At 43.4% G+C, this 9,682-nt stretch overlaps 1 long non-coding RNA gene across 1 annotated transcript in view; it reads left to right on the top strand.

Annotated features, from left to right (window-relative positions):
* The window catches only part of LOC122547472, a 7,788-nt gene extending 3,925 nt beyond the window's left edge, over positions 1–3,863 (top strand). The window contains exon 3 of the long non-coding RNA XR_006311005.1: positions 3,393–3,863. This is a non-coding gene — a long non-coding RNA (uncharacterized LOC122547472). The remainder of the gene's footprint in view (positions 1–3,392) is intronic.
* The last annotated feature ends 5,819 nt before the right edge of the window (positions 3,864–9,682 follow it).

The raw sequence follows: 9,682 nt of genomic DNA, 5'->3' as shown, positions 1-9,682 counted from the left end.
TAGGAGTGAGAGAGGCAGGGTAGTTGTCATGGGTGACTTCAACTATCTAAATATTGACTGGGATCACTACAGTGCGAGTACTATAGATGGGTCGGCTTTTGTCCAGTGTGTGCAGGAGGGCTTCCTGACACAGTATGTAGACAGGCCTACAAGGGGCGAAGCCACTTTAGATTTAGTACTCGGTAACGAGCCTGGCCAGGTGTTAGATTTGGAATTAGGTGAGCACTTTGGAGACAATGATCACAATTCTGTCAGGTTTACTTTAGTGATGGAAAGGGATATGTGTACTCCACCGAGCAAGAGTTACAGCTGGGGGAAGGGAAATTGCGATGCAATTAGGAAAGATTTAGGTAGCGTAGAATGGGGAAGGAAACTGCAGGGGATGAGCACATTAAACATTTGAAGCTTATTCAACGAAAAGCTCCTGTGTGTCCTAGATAAGTATGTACCTGTCAGACAGGGAGGACGATATAGAACGCTTGAGCTGTGGTTTACTAAGGAAGTGGAATCCCTGGTCAAGAAGAAGAAGACGGCTTATGTTAGGGCAAAGTGTGTAAAGTCAGGGCGCTCGAGGATTACAAAGAAGTCAGGAAAGACCTAAAACTAGTGCCCAGAAGAGCCAGGAGGGGACATGAGAAGTTGTTGGCGGATAGGATCAGGGTTAACCCTAAGGCTTTCCATAGGTATGTCAGGAATAAAAGAATGATGAGAGTTAAATTAGGGCCAATCAAGGATAGTAGTGGAAAGTTGTGTGTGGAGTCATAGGAGATGGGGAAGCACTAAATAAATATTTTTCGACAATGTTCACTATAGAGAACATTGAAAAAGAAAATGTTGGCGAGGAAGATACGGAGATACTTGTATCTAGACTAGAAGAGATTGAGGTTCACAAGGAAGAGGTATTAGAAAATAGACAAGTCCCCTGGGCCGGATGGGATCTATCCTAGGATCCTCTGGGAAGCAAGGAAAGAGATTGCCGAGCCTTTGGCATTGAACTTCACATCATCATTGTCTACAGGAATAGTGTCTGAGGACTGGAGGACAGCAAATATGGTTCGCTTGTTCAAAATGGATAGGAGAGACAACCCTGGTAGTTATAGACCAGTGAGTCTCACTTCAGCTGTTGGTAAAGTGTTGGAAAAGGTTATAAGAGATTGGATTTGTAACCATCTAGAAAAGAATAATCTGGTCAGGGACAATCAGCACGGTTTTGTGAAGGGTAGGTCGTGCCGAACGAATCTTATTGACTTTTTTGACAAAGTGACCAAACAGGTAGATGAGAGTGAACCAGTTGATGTGGTGTATAAGGATTTCAGAAAGGCGTTCGATAAGATTCCCCACTGTAGGCTATATACAAAATGCGGAGGAATGGGAATGTGGGAGGCAGAGCAGTTTGGATCAGTAATTGGCTTGCTGAAAGAAAACAGACATTTGAAGTCGATGGAACATGTTCATCTTGGTGTCCAGTTACTAGTGGTGTACCTCAAGGGTCGGTGTTAGGTCTATTGCTGTTCGTCATTTTTATAAATGACCTGGATGAGGGCTTAAAAGGGTGGGTTAGTAAATTTTCGGACGATACTAAGGTCGGTGGAGTTGTGGATAGTGATGAAGGATGTAGTAGGTTGCAGAGAGACATAGATAGGATGCAGAGCTGAGCTGAGAGGTGGCAAATGGAATTTAATGTGGACAAGTGTGAGGTGATACACTTTGGCCAGAGTAATCGGAATGCAAAGTACTGGGCTAATGGTAAGATTCTTGGGAGTGCAGATGAGCAGAGAGATCTTGGTGTCCATGTACACAGATTTCTGAAAGTCGCCACCCAGATTGACAGTTTTTAAGAAGGCATACAGTGTTTCGGCCTTTATTAATAGAGGGATTGAGTTCCGGAACCAGGAGGTTATGCTGCAGCTGGACAAAGCTCTGGTACGGCCACACTTGGAGTACTGTGTACAGTTCTGTTCACTGCATTATAAAAAGGATGTGGACGCTTTAGAAAGGGTGCAGAGGAGATTTACTAGCATGTCGCCTGGTATAGAGGGAAGGTCTTACAAGGAAAGGCTGACGGCCTTGAGGCTGTTCTCGTTAGAGAGAAGAAGGTTGAGAGGTGACTTAATAGAGACATACAAGATAGTCAGAGGGTTAGATAGGGTGGACAGGGAGAGCCTTTTTCTAAGTATAGTGACGGCAAACACAAGGGGACACAACTTTAAAGTGAGGGGGATAGGTATAAGACACATTCAGAGATAGTTTCTTTACTGAGAGAGTAGTAAGGGCATGGAATGCTTTGCCTGCATCAGTAGTAGATTCGTCAAGTTTAAGTGCATTTAAGTCGGCATTGGACTGGCATATGGACGTACATGGAATAGTGTGGGTGGGATGGGCTTCAGATTAATATGACAGGGCGGCGCAACATCGAGGGCCGAAGGGCCTGTACTGCGCTGTAATGTTCTATGTTCTATGTAAAATGCTACGTGATTGTGAAAATTATTAACAACCGATGCTCATAATTATTGACTATAGTGTCAATTATAAAGGTGACATAATGTAAAAGAGAGTGGCAAGGGGTTGAGAAGGGTCTTGAGGCAAGATCACTCCCCAGAGCGCGGTGAGTGATTGGCATATATTGTTTGTGAGGTAGAGGAGATGGAATTCTTAAACCTTTGAAAATATACTTCCCTCAGGACTGGAAATATTATTACATTAAAGGTTCTGCTCTAGTGCAGGAATGTGACACTAACATAGGGAGTAGCATCTGTTTGGAAGTATAGACCCGATTGGCCGAAGGCCCTCTTCTCCACTATATGATTCGATGTTTCTATGACAAAACCTTTGACATGAACACATCATCGTCTTCAACATCATCAGCACTTTCCAGCTTCATGGACAACTCTCAAACGAGCCAATTGTTACTTGTAATCATCTCAGTCAAGGGCATCACATGCTACGCCTGGTATTGTGACGTTTTCCCAGATGCCCTGCCAGAAAATTCATCCATTGTCTTCTGGTCACTCAGGTGTCCATCGTGCTCCATTGTCTTCTGGTCACTCAGGTGTCCATCGTGCCTTTAGTGTTGAGATGCATTGAAAGTGTGACGCTGAGTTTTTCACCAGACACAACAAACAGATAAGGCCAACCTTTACTATTTAATCTTTGAAATACACTGCTAACAGTCTTCAGAATAGATTCCAGGCAGTCTTTTACAGCGCGCAGATAGAGTCACACGTCAATGTCTTGTTTGAAATACAACCCGTCATTGTCTGACATTTCAAGTGTGGATTTAATATTTTCCCCAATCCAGATTCAGCTGTGGATTGGCAGTTTGATGTGCTGTAAATAGAATCATAAGTGATATAACATCAAGTAGACTGAAATTACTTTCTTTATCATTTCAGGTTAATGTTAGAGTCTATTTCAGCATGGGCTGTGCCGAGGCAGATAATATTGCAAGAAACCGTCCACTAACATTTTTAACATGCTGAGCATCCTTTTTCTCAATACCAGCTTCACTTGATTGTATTTCATCAGCATTTACTTTGTATTGGACAAACTATATTTGCATTCATTTGTTTATTTTTGTTTAATCGTGTGTTTTGCCATGACTTAAAATGGGAAGTGAGCAGGTTGGATCGATTATTATTGTGTTTGTATTAATCATCTAATTCATTTCTCTGTATGGATGAATTGCCTCTGTATTGGGGGCGAAGTTCCTGTCGTTTGTTAATGAAGCATTATAAGGCATTCCATGTGTAAATTTTTTGCTTTTTCATACCTCACGAGGGAGAATTTAAAACGTCTTGAATCAAACAATTGCCCTAACTATTATTTCGCTGTCAATTGACTGAAATTTCCCTTTCATTGCTATATTTGCCATGACTCCGTAATCTTTCTGTAAGTGATCATGTAAGTTGCTGTTTATGAATAAAAATGCAGTGAATTCATTCTTGTGTTGAAATTCTCTGTTTCTTTGCTGACGTCAGTGCCATAGAGAATATGTGTGTGTCAGTGAGTGTTGTCTGTTTTTGAATGAATGTGTATGAAAGACAGTGGGCGAGAATGTGAGTTCAGTTATCTGTGTTTTTTCTGAATGCGTGCGAATGCGAAAGAATGGATGAGAGTGGTGTCATTTTCTGTGATTATGCAACTATGTCTGCAATTGTAATGCGAGTGTAATGGACTTTGTGTGAATACTTGGAAGTTTTAATTCAGGAGGGAAGTTCATGGATAAACAGAATGATGATAGAAACTTTCGGAGCATGAACATCGAGAGGATCCTGGTGTACAGAATCACAATTCCCTGAAAGTGGCAACATTCATAGGTCAACATGGCCTATGCTATTTTACTTCCATCATCAGTAAGGGCTCAGAGCATAGTTTTTTCAAAATCAGATAGCTTTCTTTCAAAGTTTAGGATAAGGTGTGGACTGCAGATGCTGGAGATCAGAGTCAAAGGTGTGGTGCTTGAAAATCACAGCAAGTCAGGTAGCATCCGAGGAGCAGGAGAATTGATCATTTCGGGCGTAAGGCCTTCAGGAGAACGTTTTCAAGGTAGGCATCCTTGGCAGAGGCTTCACAGTAAGGTTACAATTAATTAGGAGCACGTGAGGACTGGAGATCAGAGTCTACAGTGTGGCGCTGGAAAAGCACAGCAGGTCAGTCTCAATACCAGCTTCACTTGATTGTATTTCATCAGCATTTACTTTGTATTGGACAAACTATATTTGCATTCATTTGTTTATTTTTGTTTAATCGTGTGTTTTGCCATGACTTAAAATGGGAAGTGAGCAGGTTGGATCGATTATTATTGTGTTTGTATTAATCATCTAATTCATTTCTCTGTATGGATGAATTGCCTCTGTATTGGGGGCGAAGTTCCTGTCGTTTGTTAATGAAGCACTATAAGGAATTCCATGTGTAATTTTTTTGCTTTTTCATACCTCACGAGGAATAGTTTAAACGTCTTGAATCAAACAATTGCCCTAACTATTATTTCGCTATTAATTGACTGAAATTTCCCTTCCATTGCTATATTTGCCATGACTTCGTAATCTTTCTGGAAGTGATCATGTAAGTTGCTGTTTATGAATAAAAATGCAGTGAATTCATTCTTGTGTTGAAATTCTGTGTCTCTTTGCTGACGTCAGTGCCATAGAGAATATGTGTGTGTCAGTGAGTGTTGTCTGTGTTTGAATAATTGTGTATGAAAGACAGTGGGCGAGAATGTGAGTTCAGTTATCTGTGTTTTTCTGAATGCGTGCGAATGCGAAAGAATGGGTGAGAGTGGTGTAACTTTCTGTGATTATGCAATTATGTCTGCGATTGTAATGCGCGTGTAATGGAGTTTGTGTGAATACTTGGAAGATTTAATGCAGGAGGGAAGTTCATGGATAAACAGAATGATGATAGAAACTTTCGGAGCATTAACATCTAGAGGATCCTGGTGTACAGAATCACAATTCCCTGAAAGTGGCAACATTCATAGGTCAACATGGCCTATGCTATTTTTCTTCCATCATCAGTAAGGGCTCAGAGCATAGTTTTTTCAAAGTCAGATAGCTTTCTTTCAAAGTTTAGGATAAAGCGCGGACTGCAGATGCTGGAGATCAGAGTCAAAAGTGTGGTGCTTGAAAAGCACAGCAAGTCAGGTAGCATCCGAGGAGCAGGAGAATTGATCATTTCGGGCGTTAGGCCTTCAGGAGAACGTTTACAAGGTAGGCATCCTTGGCAGAGGCTTCACAGTAAGGTTACAATTAACTAGGAGCACGTGAGGACTGGAGATCAGAGTCTACAGTGTGGCGCTGGAAAGGCACAGCAGGTCAGACAGCTTCCGAGGAGCACGTGAATCGACGTTTCGGGCATAAGCCCTTCTTATGCCTGCAGGGATTATGCCCCAAGCATCGATTCTCCTGCTCCTCGGATACTGCCTGACCTGCTGTGCCTTTCCAGCACTACACTCTCGACTGCTTTGAAAGTTCATTTCGGCCGCTTTAAAATACTGTGTACAGTTCTGGTCGTCACGCTGCTGGAGGCAGGTTGAGGCTTTGGAGAGGCTAACGACACGGTTCACCATGAAGGCCTGGTTTGGAGGATGTTGGCTACGTGGCGAGATTGGGCAACACTGGCGTTTTGTCAGTTGAACTTCTGAATCTGAGGGTCGAGCTGATAATGTTTACAAATTGATGGGAGTCACGGAGAAAATGGATAGTTGATGTATACCCACCCACACCCACCCCTCTCCGCTTGTCAGCAATGCCAACGACGTGGGGTTCATGGATTTTAGAAGCCTATCGCCAGATACAATGCATATCCATAGGCGGCGAATAAAAGGAAGTGGTCACCTAGAAATGAAAGGTTTCTAGTTTAGCAAGTCGCCAGACTTCATTACAATATTCGAGGGCCAACGGTTCTGTTTATGAATTCTTTGATCTATCAATAGCGGGATCACTTAGCTCCATCTATCTACTGTTTGTCAGCTTCACCAAGTTGTCCCTTTCACTTTTAGTTCTGCTGTCCTGATCTCTAAACAGACAGGAAAAAAAGGACACTTGGATTCTGACAGTGAGAAAAATTGATCACTGACGATGGAGCAGGATCCATCCCTGGCATCCAACACAGGCTTTTGTGTAAAATCTGAAGGGACTTCCAAACTGGGCGGAGAGGAGCGATAAAATATATGGAGGGAGACAAATCTGGGGGTGGTTTCTAAAATTGGAAGTGGGATCGTTTTGAAAGTAGTCTTCTTTGCTAACTTCGCCACATCTGCCTCTCAGTTTTAGGTGTGCTGTGACAATCCAAAACAAGCAAGGACACCGAGACTCTGAAAGCTGGGAAAATTCATTACCACCGACAGAGCAGGGCGCAGCTGTGGGATCCTGCACAGTTGTGGTGTAAAATTGGCAAGGTCTTGCACACTGGGGCTTTTTTGTGTGTCGTTGTGGACGACATATTTGAGAGAACACAAATTTGTGGGTGTGAAGGGGAAATCTGGGAGGGCACAAAATTTCAGAGGTGCTAATTTGACGGGGGAGGTCTTGCAAAGTTTTGGAGGAGTCCAAATGCGAAGGTGGGGAAATTGTGGAAGTATGTGAATTGAGGTGTCAATATCTGAGGGCCAAAAAATTGAGGGAAACATTTTGTGGGCGGAAATTGTGTGTCAAAGTGAGCCAGAGACAAAAAAGACATAAAAGAGACTGGCTGAAAAAAAGAAAACGAGATACAGATGGCATGTCTGTGCCTCCGTCTGTATTCAATGAGGCCTCTGTTGCATTTGGGGGTGAATCCACTGAAATGGGGTTAACACCCATCCACGTTTCTCTCTGTCTGTCCTTCTTGTGTTTAAAGCCGATGGTCATGTTGGTGTGTGCTTCGCTTTGTGTGTCTCTGTGCTTTTGTGTCTGTGCGTTTATTTCATACTGCACTATGACACACTCTGTACTGGAGGGACATTTGAATGATGGAATTAATTACCAAACCAATTAAAGGTTCAGTTTCTCCTTCTTTCGTTCAAAATGGTACAATGCTGACCTCTGGTGGCATCCCCGCGCTACTACACAAGCGGAAGCATATTTTTAAGGGGGAATTATCAAAGTCTGTGAATCTGTCAGGTTGCACAATGGTTTCATTCTTCAAACGATGTCTTTGGGGAGAGGGAGCAGTTGTTTTGTTCTGATCCACGTTGCCACTGAGATATCAGTGGGAGGATAGGAACAAACCCAGCGCTTGTCTGCTCCCGTAACTTTTGAATTCTTTCCTCACTGAACAATTCAACGTGTGGAGTACAAAACATAACAAATCGTAGAGCCTCATTCCTGATGAAGGTTTATGCCCGAAATGTCGAATCTCCTCCTCCTCGAATGCTGAATGACCGGTTGTGCTTTTTCAGCATCACACTCTTTGACTTTCCAGCATCTGCGGCCCTCACTTACGACAAATTGTAGAATTCACGACAGGGTTTATCATGTCTTCTCACAAAACGGTTCACTCAGAACTGCCTGGATGCAGTTGCAATGAAGATGCACCATTAAATATGTAAATTGTCAGGAATACAGCTCAAAGATAAATCATTTCCACATTGCATGGGGAACACGCACTTTTCTGAACATGTGGATGTTTCATTCTAAGGGACAACGTAGTCCAATGTCAATCTATTCCTCATCAGAATTTTTTTTGTGTGTATCTATGACTGAGTTTGAGCATGTCTGTGGCTGTGTAGTGTATAGTAGCCTCTCCGTAACCGCAGGGGATACGTTCCAGGACCTACCCCAGAATCCCAAAACCACCATTTCCAGGTAGGGATAGGAGCAAATTCATTTATTTTAATGGGAGAAGTACCTTCCCAATAATCTCCTGGCCCTAATTTCCCTATAGTATGTTCGGTGCAGGGTAACTGAAACCACGGAAAATGGTTCCACGGATACAGAGGTCAACTTTTATGTGTCTATTTGGTATTAATGTGTTTGATATGGTGTTTTTGTTGGTGTGCTCGTGTGGTGTTTTTTTTTTGCCTTTAATGCAACTATACGTTATTTCCTCTCTTTCTACCTTGTTCTCTGTTGCTGCTTCATTCTCCCACCCGTCTCTCTCCATCCGCTCTTCCTCTCTCTCTCCTCTCTCTATATCTCTCACTGTCTCGTTCTTGGTCTGTCGCCCTTCTTTCTTCCCTTTCTCTCCTGCTCTCACTTTATCTTTCCTTGTATTCCTGTCTCTCTCTCACACACACACATTCTCTTCCCCGCCTCCTTCCCTGTCTGTCTTTCTCTCGCTATCAAACCCCCTCCATCACCTCCATCTTTTCTCTGATTCTCACTTTCTCACCCTCACAGCCGTCCTTTTATGTCTCTTTCTGTAGTTCCCTCTCTCTTGCTCAGTCTTTCAGTCGCCCTTTCTCTGCCCACTTCCTTTCTCTCTCTCTGTCCCTATCCCTACCTGGAAATGGTGGACGTGGCGAGAGACCGAATGAAGCACACCTACCAGTCACCGGGAACCACGTGGTGCATACTGCAAATCAGCTCTTGCCAACTGGGAGCAGCGATTTCGCCGAATCAAGAGCTGAATGTGGCAGTCCCGATGTCGGGCACAGAACTCACTCTTGATTCAGGGTATTACCACCAAGGATGAATTGACGGCGATGTCAGTGCAGACAGTGTCAAAAGGTTCGCCCACACAATCGGGATGCAGGGAATCCCGCAATAACAGGACCATAGGAGATCAGATCGAACTCCCAAAATCCCATTAGGGCATTAGGTGTCAGCCTACAGCTCACGGTGCGCAGTGGTTGAAGAAAGTTGTCAAACAATTGTGTGGAATTTAGATGAGTTGCGGTTTGTGGGCAGAGAAATAGCACGTGGAGCTTAACGCGGGCAAGTGTGAGGTGTTGCTTCCGTTTATTGGTGGGTGAATTGAGCACAAGTGCCAGGGAGTCAAGTTGCAGCTTTGCTTAGTTCGCACTTCGACTGTTGCATTCAATTCTCGTCACCACATTACAGGAAACATGTCCAGTCTTTCAAGAGGTTGCTGAGAGGTTTACGGTTATGCTGCCTCCATTGGAGGTCATGGGTTACTAGGAGAGGCTAGACAATCTGTGTTTCCTTGCTCTGGAGCGGCGGAGGTTGAGGTCTTTAAAATACTGAGCTGCATAGATAAGGTTGACAGTTGGAATCTATTTCCCACATTTGAAATTTCTAAT

This window comes from Chiloscyllium plagiosum, unplaced genomic scaffold (assembly GCF_004010195.1).
Source record: "Chiloscyllium plagiosum isolate BGI_BamShark_2017 unplaced genomic scaffold, ASM401019v2 scaf_4871, whole genome shotgun sequence".
In the NCBI taxonomy this organism is placed as follows: domain Eukaryota; kingdom Metazoa; phylum Chordata; class Chondrichthyes; order Orectolobiformes; family Hemiscylliidae; genus Chiloscyllium; species Chiloscyllium plagiosum.
The sequence above is the reverse complement of the archived record's forward strand: the minus strand, read 5'-3'. Positions and strand labels throughout refer to the sequence as shown.